The 18,577-nt window shown below is 41.6% G+C and overlaps 1 pseudogene; it reads right to left on the reverse strand.

The window, feature by feature from the left end:
* Positions 1-226: 226 nt before the first annotated feature.
* LOC116411806 lies at positions 227-353 on the reverse strand (annotated as a pseudogene).
* Positions 354-18,577: the final 18,224 nt, after the last annotated feature.

An 18,577-nucleotide genomic window follows, 5' to 3' on the forward strand; every position in this document is an offset into this window, starting at 1 on the left:
GGGGACCACCAAGTCAGGGCCTAGGGCCTAGCCACGAGGACTAGGACATCTATCCCGGGTGCTCAAATCCAACACAAAAAGAGTGTGGAAGTGTGCGGGTGCAATGCCATTAGTCGCCTTATTCAGGCCCCAGCCGGTGCAGTTTCAAAAATTAAAAATGTAGAGCATGATTAGGCATAATAAGCATGTGCAAAGCCCCCGACAAAAAGGTCGGCAGCCCTTCCCAAAAGGGAGCACAGCTTCTCCGCTTTCATCATGCCCCCCCCCGCTTCGTCACAAGTAGCAATTATCTGATCTGAAACTGATAAGAACAGATACTACACTTGATCTTAGCCAAAAGGCCGAGAAGCGATCAGGTTACAGAGCAGGTTACAGACAAACTGTAGATTCCCATTGTATTCTACCTGTTATCTGCTATGTACCCTGTGCCTTTTCTCCTTTTTCACCAGCTGTGGCACACGGGGAGATTAGTCGCCTGCAACAAATCTCCCTTGTTGCGGGTGACTAATCTCCCCGATATGCCTCTCGAGGCAACCTGGCGATTTCGGCAAATTGCTGCGTATGCCATCCCACCAGCATTTACATTCTCGACGGTGGGATGGCATTTCGGGGAGATTTGTCGTGCGCCGATTAATCTCCCTGTGTGCCACAGCCCTTAGGCTGAGGGCTTTGTGCAGAAATCTGTGAGTAGAATCATGAAAGTAAAAGGCTGGTAAATAACATGGCACAGACCAAGTACTAATAGTAGAAAAAAACTGGTGGCCAATTTGTGTCAAATAAGAGACTGAACATTTTGGGAATTGTAGTTTAGAAACAGGTTGGTAAATAAAATGTTACAGACTAAGGACTAATAACAGTAAAAAATACTATTGTCCAATTTGTGTAAGAGATTGAGCATCATGGGAATTGTTTAGAGACAGATGCAGTGTATTCAGGCATTCTCTGATTGATCTGTGCTAACCACTACAGGGGGGAAAGACTACAGGATGAGGGGTTGATCATATATCCACATATTGATAAATTCCACATTTTTCATTATGAATAATGGCATCACAATAACGAACTATATTCTGAAAGCATATTTTCTGAGGTTATTAGCAGCAGCACAGCGCTTCTTATTAAACTTAGCTAGCAATATTCAGGATGCTCAAACTGTATTGGTGTGGCACCTATAGGGTTAATGTCCCTAGAGACCCATTAGCAGTAATGCATTTTGTATTAGCCCTCAGACTGCTCCCATGGCAACAGCCCCATTGTGACAGTTCTTAGTGCTTTGCATCCTGCTGAACTCCAGATTTGTCTGTAATGGATAAAGTCCCAGTCACTCAGTCTTTTTTGATGTCTCACATTTAGCTGATGGCAAAAATAATTTTACAGACAATGCAAGATGGTTTGGAAGGGGGTTTCTTATGTAAAACACTGTTTCATTTAAATAAAGGGGTTTTTTTAGAAATATATATTTTTCAATTAAGGTGTGCCATTGGTTATGCCATAATGAAATATTGCCATTTTTTAAATACATCCCTCTGGCCACTGTGCTCAGACACAGACCATGAGCAGGCATACTGGCTAGGTTACAACAGCTAATAAATGGACAGAGCTGTATCATTTATTTCCACATTGCTTCCTGTTACACTAAGAACCTGCATTATTTCCTGTCAGGTGATCCTTGAGTGGCACAATGAGCATCAGAAGATGTAAAAGGCAATACTTAATGATATGTCACACAGAGGTGTGAGGTGTAAAGTTCTGGTGTGACTCAAAATGACACCGCTTTTAACTTTGTAACGGATTGTGCCTGCTAATTATAGAAAAGTGATTGATGGAGGTGTATGGAGAACAACACACAGTTCAGATCAGTACAGTACACAAAAATAATTATGGGTCCATTTAGTAAGGCCCAATATGGTCCCCCCAACATCTATCCTGTAATGCTGATAATCATACAGTTATATTTGCAAGAACTTATTAAAGGACAAGGAAAGGCTAAGTCACTTGGGGGTGCCAAAATGTTAAGCACCCCCAAGTGACTTTAATCGCTCACCAGCCCGGGGTACCTGTAGCGGAGCGCTTCCGGCTTCGTTTTGCAAGAACTACACGACAGGCGCATGCGCAGTAGAGTGAAAAGCCGGCTTCTCTGTTAAAGTTCGGCTTTTCACCCTACTGCGCATGCGCGCACAAGCGAAGACGGAAGGAGGAAGCGCTCGCTACAGATACCCCGGGCTGGTGCTGTTCTCTCCTAACAGGGGCACCAGCCCTTGGTAAAAGGTAGGTGATTTAAGTCACTTGGTGGTGCCTAACATTTTGGCACCCCCAAGTGACTTTGCCTTTCCCTTTCTCTTTTAAGCAGTGATTACAGCTGGAAAAGTGATAATCCAGTAGAGGTCCAAAATCATTTTGTCCTTTCCAATTTATAAAAACACAGAGAAATAAACTGATCTAGGCAGGCAAAACATTTTTTAAGTAATCAGAATTAAAGTCATTAGGTTTATCAAAAATAGGCCCCTCAATATCATGGCAGTCCTGTCATCTGTCTCAATCTGAGTAAAGCAAAAGTCTGCTAGATCTGATGGGCAAGGGTTAGTGCAGTGACAGCTCTATTAATTCCTGCTGGTGGCAGTGTATAATTGTGCTGCTTGCCTGAGGCAACAGCCTGGCCGGGATGTCTTTAGCAGGCACCCGGCCCTATGAGATAGCAAGCACAATGGCAATGTTGCAGGGTAAAGCTGTGATTATAGGGAACCTGCTGTTCACTCTTCAGCCTTCAGGCATTTCTGTGCTCCATTTCCATCCATAAATTCCCTAATTTCACATATTTGCAGGCGAACAACAGATCTCCAATGTCCTGCCCTAGACAACATGCTTTTTGGTGTTTTTTTTAGGTAAGATACCATTCTAAACTATAAGAAATGTAATATTAGGTACCTCTACACAGAAACAAATCTAGCCTTGTATTGCCATGCACAGAACAATAAAGCTGCTTACTTGGCCCCTCCATACCAAGTCTGCATCTTATTGGCCCCTGTATAGGGCCATCCCAATGGCCTGCCTGAAAATTGCCCAGTTACAATGACGCATATTAAGGCTCAGATTAAATGGGCAGATATGTTTCAGATACTTATCATTTTAATTTATGTAGAAAAAAGAATACTGGAGTATTGCAGAATAACAGAGCTTTCAGAGACTGCTAACAAAGGCAGATAACCTGGGCCCTGCACAAGCAGGGTGAGTCAAAGTAGCAGTTGCAGCTAGGATCAGTGGGGGCTAGTAGGGCAAGATGACAGCAGAGTCAATTTACACCATTGTTGCCCAACCTGCTGTCTACCTGCTGTCATAAGAGTAGACTTAGGATGGGTGCAATGGGTGCCACCAGCACAGGGCAGACAAGCAATAGCATGAGTATGGGATTATTAGCATGAGTATTGGAGTAACATAAGTATGGGATGATTACATAGTTACATAGTTACATAGTTACATAGGGTTGAAAAAAGACCATTGTCCATCAAGTTCAACCCATCCGAGTAAACCCAGCACACAACCTATACTAACCAATCTATACACTCACATACATAAACTATATATATACAACCAGTAATACTAACTGTAGATATTAGTATCACAATAGCCTTGGATATTCTGCTTGTTCAAAAACTCATCCAGGCCCCTCTTAAAGGCATTAACAGAGTCTGCCATTACCACATCACTAGGAAGGGCATTCCACAGCCTCACTGCCCTCACCGTGAAAAACCACCTACGCTGCTTCAAATGGAAGCTCTGTTCCTCTAATCTATAGGGGTGACCTCTGGTGCGCTGATTGTTTTTATGGGAAAAAAGAACATCCCCCAACTGCCTATAATCCCCTCTAATGTACTTGTACAGAGTAATCATGTCCCCTCGCAAGCGCCTCTTTTCCAGAGAAAACAACCCCAACCTCGACAGTCTAACCTCATAGCTTAAATCTTCCATCCCCTTTACCAGTTTAGTTGCACGTCTCTGCACTCTCTCCAGCTCATTAATATCCTTCTTAAGGACTGGAGCCCAAAACTGCACTGCATACTCAAGGTGAGGCCTTACCAGGGACCTATAAAGCGGCAAAAATATGTCCTCATCCCTTGAGTCAATGCCCTTTTTTATACAAGACAGCACTTTATTTGCTGTAGTAGCCACAGAATGACACTGCCTGGAATTAGACAACTTGTGATCTACAAAAACCCCTAGATCCTTCTCCATTAAGGATGCCCCCAACACACTACCATTCAGTAGATAGTTTGCGTTTATATTATTCCTACCAAAGTGCATAACTTTGCACTTGTCAACATTGAACCTCATTTTCCAGTTTGCTGCCCAGTTTTCCAATTTTGTCAAATCGCTCTGCAAAGCGGCAGCATCCTGCATGGAACCTATAGTTTTGCACAATTTAGTGTCATCAGCAAAAATAGAAACAGTACTCTCTATGCCCACCTCCAGGTCATTAATAAACAAGTTAAAAAGCAAAGGACCAAGGACTGACCCCTGCGGTACTCCACTAACCACACTGGCCCAATTAGAAAATGTTCCATTTACCACCACTCTTTGTACTCTATCCTTCAGCCAGTTTTCTATCCAATTACAAATATTATGTTCTAGGCCAATATTCCTCAATTTGATCATTAACCTTCTGTGAGGTACTGTATCAAACGCTTTAGCAAAATCTAAGTAGATGACATCAACTGCCATTCCAGCATCAAGGTTCCTGCTCACCTCCTCATAAAAGGCAACTAAATTAGTCTGGCAAGATCTGTTACGCATAAAACCATGCTGGCACAAACTAATTGAGTATTGGAGTAACATGAGTATGGGATGATTAGCATGAGTATGGGATGATTAGCATGAGTATGGGAGTAACATGAGTATGGGATGATTAGCATGAGTATTGAAGTAACATGAGTATGGGATGATTAGCATGAGTATTGGAGTAACATGAGTACGGGATGATTAGCATGAGTATTGGAGTAACATGAGTACGGGATGATTAGCATGAGTATTGGAATAACATGAGTACGGGATGATTAGCATGAGTATTGGAGTAACATGAGTACGGGATGATTAGCATGAGTATTGGAGTAACATGAGTACGGGATGATTAGCATGAGTATTGGAGTAACATGAGTACGGGATGATTAGCATGAGTATTGGAGTAACATGAGTACGGGATGATTAGCATGAGTATTGGAGTAACATGAGTACGGGATGATTAGCATGAGTATTGGAGTAACATGAGTATGGGATGATTAGCATGAGTATTGGAGTAACATGAGTATGGGATGATTAGCATGAGTATTAGAGTAACATGAGTATGGGATGATTAGCATGAGTATTGGAGTAACATGAGTATGGGATGATTAGCATGAGTATTGGAGTAACATGAGTACGGGATGATTAGCATGAGTATTAGAGTAACATGAGTATGGGAGCATACAGAGCATAGAGGCCCTGCAGTACTAGGTGTAGGGAACTGCTTAGTGCAGTAACATGTACATTTCTCTAGGTTCACTGAATATCAGTGCTCAGAAAACCATTACAGCCTGCTCATTTATTTATTACATTTTATTTTAAATGCTTGTCTTTATTATAATTCCTGTCATGGGATGCTGGCAGCTGTAATTAAACAACAGTGGGCGTTTCGGGCTGGACATCCCCGGTTTCAATTGATGAATATGCTCTACTTTAAATAAAACAAAGGTACAGTAATCCAGCAATCCCTTCCTGGAGAAAGCTTGGCCCACAGCAATTACGTGGTGCTCGTTATACCTGAGTCAGTGGCAGCACAAAGGGACTATGTTCAGGGCTGCCAAGAGCTCTGTTCAGTCTAAGGACTGTCAGTCTGGCAGCCTGTTCTGAGATTTCATCCTCCCTTCCCCAGTTAGCCAACAAAGTCTCAGTGACAGCAGAACAAAGGAGCTTATGCCCTAAAGTCCATTAGCGCTCGGTGGCACTCGCGAAAGGGAACTCCTCCTGACTTGAATGGAAGTTAATGTGCATTTATCTTTCTTAACACAAAACGATCTTTGCACATAAACCCACAAAGCCCATGAAAGCAGAGACCACAATACAGTGGGCAGAAGTCCTGCTGCCATAGAGATATTAAAGTAATGACACTCAATAGTGAAATTACATCCTTATAAAACAGTTACTGAATTTACCCAGGGAAATGTGCAAGGTGGGTAAGGACCCATACACATGCACCTATATCACCCACACCTTCATTTTAGTACCTGCTGGTCCCCCAAAACCCACATTTTCCAACCCATTGACGACATTACCACAGGTAACTGTTTCATCAGATATTAGGCAGGATATTTAATGGCTTCATAGTGAGTGTAAATGCCCACATATAAATAGTGTATATTTTCCCTGGAGTCTGTTGGGGTGCAGCTGAGCTCTATGCCACTTTCTTTACGCATTACATTGTATCCCTATCTGTTTCTCAAGGAATTAACATAAATATTTGTCTGCTAATCAAGCTTTTCTTCATTCCCAGGCAGAACAGTTATTTCTTAGCTGAGACTGCAAAATGAAACACAATTAACTTAGTGTGTTCTCAGCCTTGGTGCAGGGGTGGAGTTAGAAGTGAGGGGGGCAATAGTAGTACATGAAGTATGCAGCCGTAACCTGAAATATGGTTGCTACCCTGTATCATTCAATCCGCTGCCTTTGCCAACATGGACTGGAATGTGTCACCATCAATAATGTCATTTTTTAAAAATGAATATCCATATTACACTGTGTAATAATATTTACTAAGTGGATAGGGGGCCTCAGTGCTGTATCTTCCAGGAAGAATATAGTGTAAAAGCACTGCATGAAACATAAAGGGGTTAAAATGTCAGCTGACCCTGGAAATTCCCATACAGGGGCCACAATTCCCAGTGCAGTCTTTCTCAGCCAATGGAAAACGCCTGTTCTAGCTCTATAGAAATGTAACACTAAACTGGATGACCCAGTCTTAGATTTCTATTGAAAATGTCACTTGCTTCCTTTCTTCCCCACAAAGCTGGTGCGGCGCAGGAAGCAGGGAGACACAAAAACAACGGCACAAAACGTGCAACTTTCTGCCAATTCCTTTTTCAAAATTTATAGGCTGCCACTACTTTATCACTGTGAGCTGTCCCCTTGTTTTCTCCTTTTACAGGCGTTTTTCCCAGTGGACAGTCCATGCCAGCTGTCTAGGCAGCAGGAACGTCCTTTTTTTCCCAAGCCTCGACCTGTGGGAAAATCTTCATTGGCCAGTAATTGATTCCACCCTGCCAGCTCCATTACTTTAGGTTACAGTCAAACTGCCAGCGGCCTGGAGACAGACAGCCACAGCCCTCCCTTACTGAACACTATTAAAGGGCACAGTTACTGGCAGCGCTGTAATACACTGTCCCCCTGGTTGATGTGTCAGCCCACCCTGCAATTAGCACTAATCTGAAAATTGCTCTGTGCTTTCAGGCCTATGCACCTGACAATTAATTGTTTGTGCCCCACTGAAATGTCTTGAATATGGAAAGGTTACTTATGACATGTTATGCTTTTCATAGGGTGTGAGTGGGCAGAAATCAGGTCCAAAATACAGATATTGTTAAGCAAAATGCACCTTTATCCAAAGGCACAAAATGTATTGCTTTTTTATTGCAGTTTAGTCAGTATGATTTAATTCCTTGAACTAAATCTATATCAATATGTGACACAAATACTATAGACATTGCATCTGTAGGGTCCCAGTAATATAGAGGACCCAGTGGTGTCCTTGAGTGAGGCTTATTTATCAGAATTCAGAATTGAGGGGAAAAATGCAATCACAAAAAAATACTACTTATCTATTGCTGGGCTGTGACTGTTTCCCAAGAAACTACAAGCTCCATGGATTATTTTTGGACCACAACCCAGCCTGTCTTGCTATGCAGTGGGGCTAAAGCTGTCCATACACTAAGAGATCCACTCATTTGGGGAGGTCACCAAATAAGCGGATCTTTCCCCAATATGCTCACCATGAGGCAATATTGGATTGACCTGATTGTTTAGCTCTTGGGTCAAACCATTGGATCCACTGACTGGATACAGGCCACCGGAGCAAGATCTGTATCAACAAGCTGATGCACTCCTCGCCAGATGGGATTTTTATGGGTAGGCCCGTTGAAAGTCCATTTATACCGGCAAGTATTAGTGCCAATTAGACCTTGTGTTTGATAGTATTGCTAGGAAGAATATTATTTCCCAAATAGATGATAAAACAGAAATCCTTTTACAATAAAACAAAAAGATAATTTAGTGGTTTCAGAAATGGGAAGGGTATGAGGTATAGGAAACCTACACAAACAATTGCAACACATGATCACATTACCTGCAACATTGATCCCTATAAAAAATGTTGGTAGTTTGTGCAGCATTTTCTCCAGTACTATGAGCCACTGATGTATTAACAGATGTTATTGGAGAATAATTGTATATACAGTATTTACTTGTTGGCTTGTTCCCAAATTCTTGAAAATATGTGTACCACAAATGTTTCTCCAGGCTGCTCCTGTAAAATAAGCACAAGGCAGCTATTGGGAGCAAAATATAATTATTGTTGTGCCAATTTCATCCACTGCTTACATACCAGTGCAACGGCCTGTGGCAATCAATACACTTGTAACTCCTTGTACTTTTATGCATTTAAATACAAATTATACATAGCATTTATGCCTATAGTTTTCTGTGGAATATTTTCAATTAGTGCAGTCGCTGATGTGTTTTTAATGAAATCCCTCAAAAGCCTGAGCCCATCTCCCCCGCACTGACCCTTTTAAACTTTGTTACTGACGGGGCAGAGTAGCCCCTTCCTTTTTCACTAGGGACGAAGATAATAAGGGGATATTATTAACCATACTCTCGCCAAATGGGGGTTTTCTTTAACAGAAACACTTGAAAGGAAGTTAAAAGCAAATTAAAGGGCAAGTTGTCTGATCTCTGGCTACTTCATCTGAAAGTTGAGCTCCCTCTTGACCTGTCCCCTTGCTTGCAAATTGATTTAGGGTCAGTTAAAATGTCTAAAAAGGACAGGCTGGGATTTTATCAGGAAAAGAGAAAGGATGAATAGAAACATGCATTTGAATGTGTTTTTGGCAAACTACTTAACTGCCATGCCCAATTTAATCTTCAGTCTCTTTGCTAGAATACGGCTTGATTATTTAAAAAAAAAAAAAACAAACTGGACCAAAGCTTTCCATAATCTTTTATAGTATTCTGACACTTTTAAACAGCTTTAATACAATTTAACATACTTAGTGCTATCAGCCATGGCCTGAAACTCAAATTAGGCCCAATCTATTTGATATGCTGTATATGAATATTGTTGGCATCCATGCCATTCATACCAAGGGAGGTGTATACCCCCTGAACATTGTATTTATCTGGTATGGCACAATTAGGCTAGCATAACAGTGAATCTTGTTGCGAGCTGGGCACCCATGCCCAAGCTGGTGTCTTCTAGTTTTTCCTAAATGTAAAGGATGAGCTATAGCTTCATAGATGTATAAAATGTGTGGACTCGCTAGTAGAATCATTGGCTTTGGGTGCAAGTTTCGAACCTACAGCCAGAGTGAGTGGGTTAAACCACATCAACAAAAATGTAGCACGAAATGCATCAGGCTTTTTATGGACATGTAATACTTAATAAACTTATACTTTTTATTTAATTAAACAATTAAATGCTCAAATTTTTGAGTGGCTGCTCATTTTTGCTGATTTTTCCACCTGCCCTGAGCTTTTTGCCTTAGAGTTTAGTCGTGTCCTTGTTGAAACTTCACCAGTGTAGTCTTTTCCTCCATAGTTTTGTGGGTTCTCTGTTGGTACTGAACTGGGCCACAAAATGGAATAGGTGAAGACCAGTAGTAGGGTTTCACTAGGCTTAGTCAGTAGCCCAGTACTGGGTTCCAAGCAGTGCTGACGTTACATACACATGGATATTATTCAGCTAACAAACTTATAACCCCCATTAGTTTCTCATAACCTACAGCAGATCCCTGTGGTCTGGATATGCACAAACTTTGCATGTGCACTGACATTTCCAACTTCATCTTCGGGAACTTCCGATTTTGGGTTCAATATTTTGCCAAATCCATACCCAAGGATTCTGGGATTTGGCATCCCTAGCACAAACCTTCTTTTTAGCTCCATACTGTCCTTTGTATAAATTGGTGGCCGTAACTGTATATACCAATTGTAAAGAGATACTTTTGTCAGCAAATACATTTTTGCTATTCCCAAATGTGAAATATTGCATAAAATAGTGTCATTTGGGGGAAATGAAAGTTTCACATTACTGTTGAAATTGGAACTTTTAATGCTTATATAAAAAGTTTAGTTCCTGATACTCATGTGACTGTATATCCTTTCTGTCAAATAGCAGAAACCCTGTCTCCCTTTAAGGGTACGACCAGTCTCAGACTGGCAATTGGTAGATTCTGGAAAATTCCAAAGGGGCTCTGTAAAATGCCATAGACAGACACTATTTATTGGCCCTGTGTGGGTCTTTATGGTGCTCTGGGCACTTAAATTGTCAGGGCCTATGTCAACCTGGGCCAGCAGGCCACTTTGAGAAAACTCAGTGGGCCACAGCCCTCATGGGTCCACGACCAGTGACTTCCCAGGAGCTGCACCCCCACCAATGGTTTTGAAACAATAGTTATCAGGAGGAGGTAGATGGAACATGAAAGGGGGGGGGGGGGGAGTTTGCAAGGACGTGGGGGATGTACACAATAGTATAGGGATGGTGGGCCCTTGAGGTGAACACCCCAGTCTGACACTAGATATGACACACAGATTGGAATGGCACATGAGTTGTGTTGACCACCACAGTACTCTCAGGAAGCCCTGCAGCAATAAAAAGTCAGTGGGGGACAGGCAAGGGTCCTGCAGGGGCTAAAATCAGGGGGCACAGATTGCTGTGAAATGGGTGTGGTGTATCACAAAGGAAACAGCATTTGGGCAGATCAGAAGCAGGTTTTGGTTTGGTGGGTTGGTGTGTGTGTATAGTGTCAAACCACCTTTCACAGCAACCTTGATAAAGATTAATTAAACACCTTATCCACAACTATCTCCCTGAGAATTGTAGTGAGGCTAACCCAGAAATCATTTTCTTTATACAATGTATATTTGTCTCTTTATATGTCATTATAGCTCTAATGAGGAAAGGCAATGATAGCCACTGGTGAATGGTGAATACTAAATAAATACTAAATGAAAAGCTCTGCTTTGTAGATGAGTGAATCTTTCTCTAAACACAACACAGGGTGCAATTGATCTTGACAAGAGAGCTCCGCACAGTACAGGCCTGACTGCATCTTCCCAAAGGCTTTGTATTCACCTGCGCGTTTGATGCCATTTATGCGTTTCCTAAGAATCTCATCTTTCACATGACACCAAGTATGAAAAGTGCAAGTGCCCATCCAAGTTTCAGCAACTTGGTGATTCCGCCATGGTATGTGGCCATTCAACACAGAGCAGATCGAGTTCCCACAAGCTGACAAGATGTCCGAGTTTCCTGTAAATATGATCATCTGAGAAACTAGGCCCTGCATTCAGCCAGGCGCTATTGTTCCCCAAAGAGAACGTTTAAAGAAGAACTAAGCCATAAATATTTTTTTACATTGTTATTATTTATATACTACGGGTATATCAGCCTCAGTACTAATTCCCAAGCATGTTCCATACAGTGAGACGCAGTGGGAACTGTCAATAAAAGCACATTAGATACAGTGAGAAGCAGTAGGTACTGGCACCCCAAGCACTGCCTGACCCTCTGCCCCTGCAAAAAGCAAGGTAAGTGAGGCTGTAGGTCTAGAGCTCTGTGTAACCTGTAGGAGGGAAAGATATGCAGTGACTGCATTGGGAATGTTTAAACATTTAAATATCTCTCACTGCATGGATACCTTTTCTGTTGGTTAGACAGCAATAATATTTTATTATATGTTATAATATAAGCAATATGTTATAACGAGACAGTTGTACAGTCTCTCCAATCCCACTCCATCAGCGTTAAAGGTCCATAATTATATAGTAACATAGTAATTTAGGTTGATAAAAGACACATGACCAACCTTTTGGTCTAAATAAAACTGCCTAACTGCTAGTTGCTCCAGAGGAAGGAAAAAAAAACCATCTGAAGCCTCTCCAATTTGCCTCAGAGGGGAGAAAATCCCTCCTGACTGATAGAAATCGGACCAATCCCTGGATCAGCTTTGTGCTAAGAGCTTTAACCCTGTGTTTTCTCCCTTGCTGAAAAGCCATCCAGCCCTTATCTATCTAATATCTATCTAATAGCAAATATATATGTATGGCTTACCTTATTATCCAATGGCCTCTTCTCCACTCTGTTCTTCTTGTCTGTTTTTCTACTTTTGCTCTTTGCTTCTGTTTTGCACTTCAGTTTAAAGGCTGCTTTTCCTTTTGTTATGTTTTTGCCACCTTACCTCCTAGACTCCTTAACCACCAGGCTGTGTGTTATTGACTTCTCTTTTGTATTTCAAGCAGGTGAAATGTAAATCTTTAAATTCTTTAACTTGAATAAAAACCCTTATTGTAGAGCATGTACATGCACAGATCAGAGCCCCCGAGCCCTGTGTTTGCGCAAGGAACCCCCTGTTCTTCTGTGTTCAGTGCAGCAATCTCTCAGCCCCAGTACAGTTAGATTGGCACATGCACATTTTGTATCAAACATGAAGGGAAGTGACACAAAGATTAGAGAAAATGGCAGCCATCTTCCCCCCATATGAAAATACTCATGACATCAGCTATAAGCTATTGACACCATAGCACCATGGCCCCCCTGGGGGGTGCATCTGGGGGGCCCATGGCCCCCTGGACGCCCCTGGTTCCAACATGTATGACAGGAACAACATTTTCTGCAGGACTAGTAACTCATAGCAACCAATCAGATGTTTGCTATTAAACAGCAGAAGTAGAAATGCTACTACTGTTTGGTTTCTATGGGTTACTAGACCTGAAGGAAATCTTGCACCTATTATTACGCCTTCCTTTATAGTTTTCACATTCTGCTTTGTTGTCCTCTCACTATCTTTCCCTTCTTGAGCTATGGTGTCAATAGCTTATATGCATCAGTTCTTAAGGTGGCCAAACACCTGGCCTGGACAGGCCTGCTCATTGGGCTCATGGGCATATCGGGGAAAGAGCCACTTGTTTGTCAAACTCACCAAAGGGGGGATCTTTATGTGTATTTCCACCTTTAAAGGGGTCCTCCTAAATGAATAATGTAATTCTAAGCAACTTTCCATTATGTATGAATTAAAGATTTTCAATTGTTTTTAAAGCATTTTGTAAGAGTAGTTGCAGTATTTGTCTATTTTTTTTCTGTTCTCAGTTCTGTCTCTGCCCTCCTCCTGGTCTGTTAAGTTGGCCATACACTGGCCAACCAAGTACCCTCTATGTAGGGTACAGAACATATGAGGGGGGACACATGTTATGGTTGCCTTGCTATTGTTCTGATTCTTTGTACAGATTGCTCCTTTAATGATTTATCTGTTGATGCCCCTGCAAACCTACCAAACCATAGTACATGGATATTGGTTGGTCTTTAATCAGCTAGCTATATATAGTCCCAGGAGTCAGCACTGCAGCAAATGCAAACATCCTTACAAATAATAATAGCATTTGCTTTTACAACTAAGTCTTACTATGTTTAACAAATGTATAGTGGAAAGTTGCTTAGAATTACATTTTCATTTAGCAGAAAACAGTTTTTGGCCATTCTGAATTCATTTTGTACATGTCTTTACAGTGTTCAGGATTTACATTTTATGCCATAGAGGCCATTTGGTGATCACTGGCTTTAAAAGTTCTCCTTATTTATATAAAATGTATGGATATAAAGGTTTTGTAAGGTCTCAGTTATGAGGAAAGGCTCAATTTGAGAATGTTTACACTGAAGAAGAGGCATTTAAGAGGAGATACAGTCAACTCTGATGCTTTATTTACCAGTAGATCCTGCCAGCAGGCATGAGGGAATCCCTTCTGATTAGTAGAAAGGAGGTTTCATCTCAATATTAAAAAAAAAAGTTTTTACAGTGAGAGCTGTGGACTTGTTTCCTGAAGTGATTGTACTGGCAGATACACTGGAGAAGCTAAATCCACCCCATCCTAGAAAGGATCTTTTTATACAAAGTTGATGCAGGGACTGTTCCGCTGCCATTTTGGGAGTTAGGAAAAAAACAATTCCACCTCTGAGGCAAATTGGAAAGTCAGGCTGATTTCATTTAGACCAAGAAGGTTGAACACAAGGGATGTTTCTCTTTTTCAACCTAAATGACAATATTAAATAATTGAATATCACCAGCTATAACACGTGCCAGAACATTAGTACACAATTTAATTTTAAAGAATCAGATTTTTTTTTACAGTGCCATCCGCCTTCTGACTTTTTTCCCAGCCCTGACTTTATAATAAGTGTGGGAAGAGGCCTGAAGACGTAACCATTGCACTTCAGAGCTGTTGTGCTGCTCCGCACCATATGGAGGCTGCCCAGCCGATCAGCTGCCTATTCATCCCTAACATAGGAGGAGGGCCCTGGGAGCTGGAGCAGGGGAGGCCTGGGAAGGGAAGCACAACAGCCTCCTCACAGCCATGTAATTGCTCCTAGTCTGCCCGTCTGCACCAGCACTGTGAGCACAGACCAGCAATTACCAATAATGTGATGTGGCATCTGAATGTTGGTTCCTAAGGAGCCTTCCACTTCCACCATTTGCCCACAATAAATTATTGAAAGGCTGTCAGATGTTCAGATGAGAGCTGGTAATAACGTGGTTTAACGCTCGCCACATGTCTCATTTCATATGTGTTTACCAGGACCCGCTCTCCTGCCAGCCTATTCACATCTGTGCAGCAACAGTGCCGGACTAACAGCTAATAGGTTTGCAATGAGCACATTAGCTGGATTAAAGGCCATTGCAAGGTGATCATTAAACTGCATGCAAGGAAAGCAGAAAAAAGAACAAAGCCACACTGTGCTTCAGTGACATGTAATAGCAGGTTCCCTTCAATAATTGTACTGAATAAAGGGCAAGCAGCCTTTCCCTTGGAGCATAAATGCCAGGAAAGCACTCTACGGGGCTCCGGCTGTCACTCACAGGCTCCAGTGTTCCTCTGTTAACTAATATTCACAATATACAAATAATCAGTGATGGCAGAAAGTGGCATCTGTATGGCTGAGGATGCTGGGATTTGTAGTGTACAGATTATTTCCCTTATGTTTTTTTGTAGCTATTACACTTACATCTTTCCATCGTTACCTATAATTTTCCTAGTTAAGTGCTGCCATTCGAGCAGCCCTTGGATCTGATGTGCCTCCCCCATGGGATTATTATAACTCCCAACCTGCCTAAAGGATCGAGTGATCTCTTTGTCTGATATTATCATTTTGCTATAATCCTGCCTCCAATAAGGTATATCCAGGGCCACCCTTCGCGAATACCACTGGGAATGCAGGGACCTTTGGGCTCCCATCTTCAGAAACCATGAATGTCATGCAGAACAGAAGATTAAAGAATTCATAAGCAACATGAAATATTGTTACTATATAACATAATATATACTTTATCCCTATTCTCCTGACATGGTCACTGTGCGTAAGCACCATAGTGAGTATATGACTGATCAGAGGAATTCCCCATTCCACAAGTATAGGATCTCTTATCTGGAAACCTATCATCCAGAAAACTCTGAATTACTGGGAGGCCATGTCCCACAGAGCTAATTTTAAGCAAATAATTCTATAATAATAAAACAATACCTTGTACTTGATGGTAACTAAGCTTCATGAATCTGTATTGGTGTCAAACAATCCTATTGGGTTTATTTAATGTTTAATTGATATTTAGTAGACTTAAGGTATGGAGATCCAAATTAAGGAATGACCCCTTATCTGAAAATAAAACCCAGGTCCCAAGCATTCCAGATCCTATACCTGTATTGCCTCTTCCTTAAATCGGAGTAATAATAGCAGGGATCCCCAACCTTTACTTGTGAGCCACACTCAGATGTAAAAAGTGTTGGTGAGCCAAGAATGAATTAGATTATTTGGGGATGCCAAATAAGGACTGTGATTGGCTATTTGGTAAGCCCATGTGGCCTGCTGGCCTGCAGGAGGCTCTGCTTGGAGTAAAATGGTGTCTCTGTGCTTCCAAAACTTGTCTCAAGCCAGAAATTTAAAAATGGGCACCTACTTTGAGGCCACTGGGAGCAACATCAAAGGGGGTGGTGAGTGTAGATATTAGAATTATATCCCTGGAGGATTATAGGAGTATAACTACAACAGTGAGCAACAGGAATAACAGTATAATAATTGTTAAAAAAAAGGGCAGATTTATTCAAATTCAAGATAAAGATTTTGCTGTGATTCAGGAAAATTGAAGGGAAAAATATAATTACAATTTTACTTTTCAAGACTTTGCTTGAAAAGTTGTGTAAAAAAATGTGAATGAGGTTTTGGTCACAACTTTTTCAGATTCATCAACTAACAATCACTAAAAAAAGCCCAAGATGCAGCAGAAGTCAATGGGAGGTGTATTACCAGATTCATGCAAGTTGTTATACTAATACAAGGTGCAATGCAAGGCATCCAAATACTATTCACAATGGCACCTGGCCATTTGTATCACTGTAACATATAACAGATATTTATGACCCAAAATTTGATCTGCTTTTCACGCAAGTCCTAAAACTATGTAAGAACCCATAAAAACATAATGCTTGTTCATTTAATTATTATCAGAATTACATATTTGTGTGGGTGAACTGTTTACAGCAGGGCTGGAACTAGGGGCAGGCAGAAGAGGCCCCTGCCTAGGGCACAATGATGGGGGGCACTATTTGTCATTGCACGGCAGCCAGACATCACTGAGCATGTGTGAGCTTCTTCATGTGCGCAGTGGGATGGTACAGGGGCAAGGTGGCTGCCAGGTTGCCTACAGCGTCCGATTAGCTTGGCCTGCCTATGGTTTCAGTATCTAATAAACTGAAATAGCTGTAACTAGATGTTTCCAGTAACTGTTAATCAGTCCTACACGTCGGTTTGGAGAAATTGTAGCCCAGTCCTCCATACAGAACAGCTTCAACTCAGGGATGTTGGTGGGCTTCCTGGCATCACTATAGGTCAGGACTTTGACTCCGCCTTTAAAAACATTGACCTTCTTTTGCTTTAACCATTATTTCGTAGATCAACTTGTAACTTGTGTTTTTAGAGTTATTGTCTGCCTAATCAACTTTCTCTTGAGTTTCAGTTCACGGATGAATACCCTAAAATTTCTCTGCAGAATTTGCAGATACAATTTAAAATTTATAATGCCATCAATTTTGGCAAGCCATCCTGGTCCAGAGGTCCAGTATAGGTCAGGGCTGGTATAAAATCATACTATCTTGTCCTAAACAGATGTATATTATAGTGCAGAATAATGATAGGCTATTTTAAGCCCAGCTTATTACTTAATACTCAGTTGTAGGTTAGAGATAGGGTATCCACTAGATTGTAGAGTGCCCTGTATTATTTAAAGCTGTGTTTAAAAGTAACGCAGATAGTAGGGCTGTTGTGCTAGTTTCCATTTGTACAAAGAAAGGCTATTTAATAGCAGGTGTTCTCATAGTGTAATTTCCGTAGTGTATGAGATCTCACAGACTCTTTCTAAAGACCAGGTGTTCCTATTGTTCCTCAACCAAATGTGTCAGGTAGAGGCTAGCAAAACTGGCTTCCCTCCGACCTCACCCTGATTGAACCAAATTCAGCTGGGGACACTGACTCTCTAGCAACCCAACTCCCATTCCTTTAGCAAAGCTCAGCGTTAAGTCATTATACAGCACCTAAAGCTTCCCCACTGTTGTACTACACCGAAATGGGGCATGATGACCTAGCAAGCCAACACAGAGACAGCATGAAAACCACAAGAGGCCAATGTCAAGCTTTGGCCAATCATTTGTCAAGTCTTTGGCATCAAAAAAATATTTTGCAAATACAAAGCTTAACTAGCATTTCTAAAGTCCTAATTTGTACCAAAAACTGGTACAGGCTGGGATCAAGACATTGGCTTAATTATGTATACAGCAGCCCCCGCAGTCACAGGAGGCAGGCACCACAGGGGCCCAGACCATTGGGTTTGCTTACCATAGTCTAGCTTCCCTGGCCCCTCTCCTACTTTTAAATATAGTGGCGCGAGAGGGCCAGGGAGGGCAAAGGAGGAGGGACTTGTCACACCGGGCCCCTCAGAGGATTTTTCTGCAGGGGGGGCCAGAGCAACCAAGCCACTGAATCAAGAGGAAGAGAAATGGAAGTGAAGTGAGATTACTCTGCTTTTCTTTCACTACACTTAAGTACCTGGGGGATATGTTTCAGAGAGAAATAAGGAGCCTTAGCAAATAATACATATATTCCTGCTTCTGAGGAAATATTCCAATATGGGAAAAAAAGAACAAAACCTACAAGAACTCAAACTAAACTGTGGGGCTGGTCCTAAAAAAATAGGGCAATAATCCACTTTGAAGGTCATTTAGCGTGAGATAGTGAATCCTT

The sequence above is a fragment of the Xenopus tropicalis genome, chromosome 6 (assembly GCF_000004195.4).
Source record: "Xenopus tropicalis strain Nigerian chromosome 6, UCB_Xtro_10.0, whole genome shotgun sequence".
NCBI lineage: Eukaryota > Metazoa > Chordata > Amphibia > Anura > Pipidae > Xenopus > Xenopus tropicalis.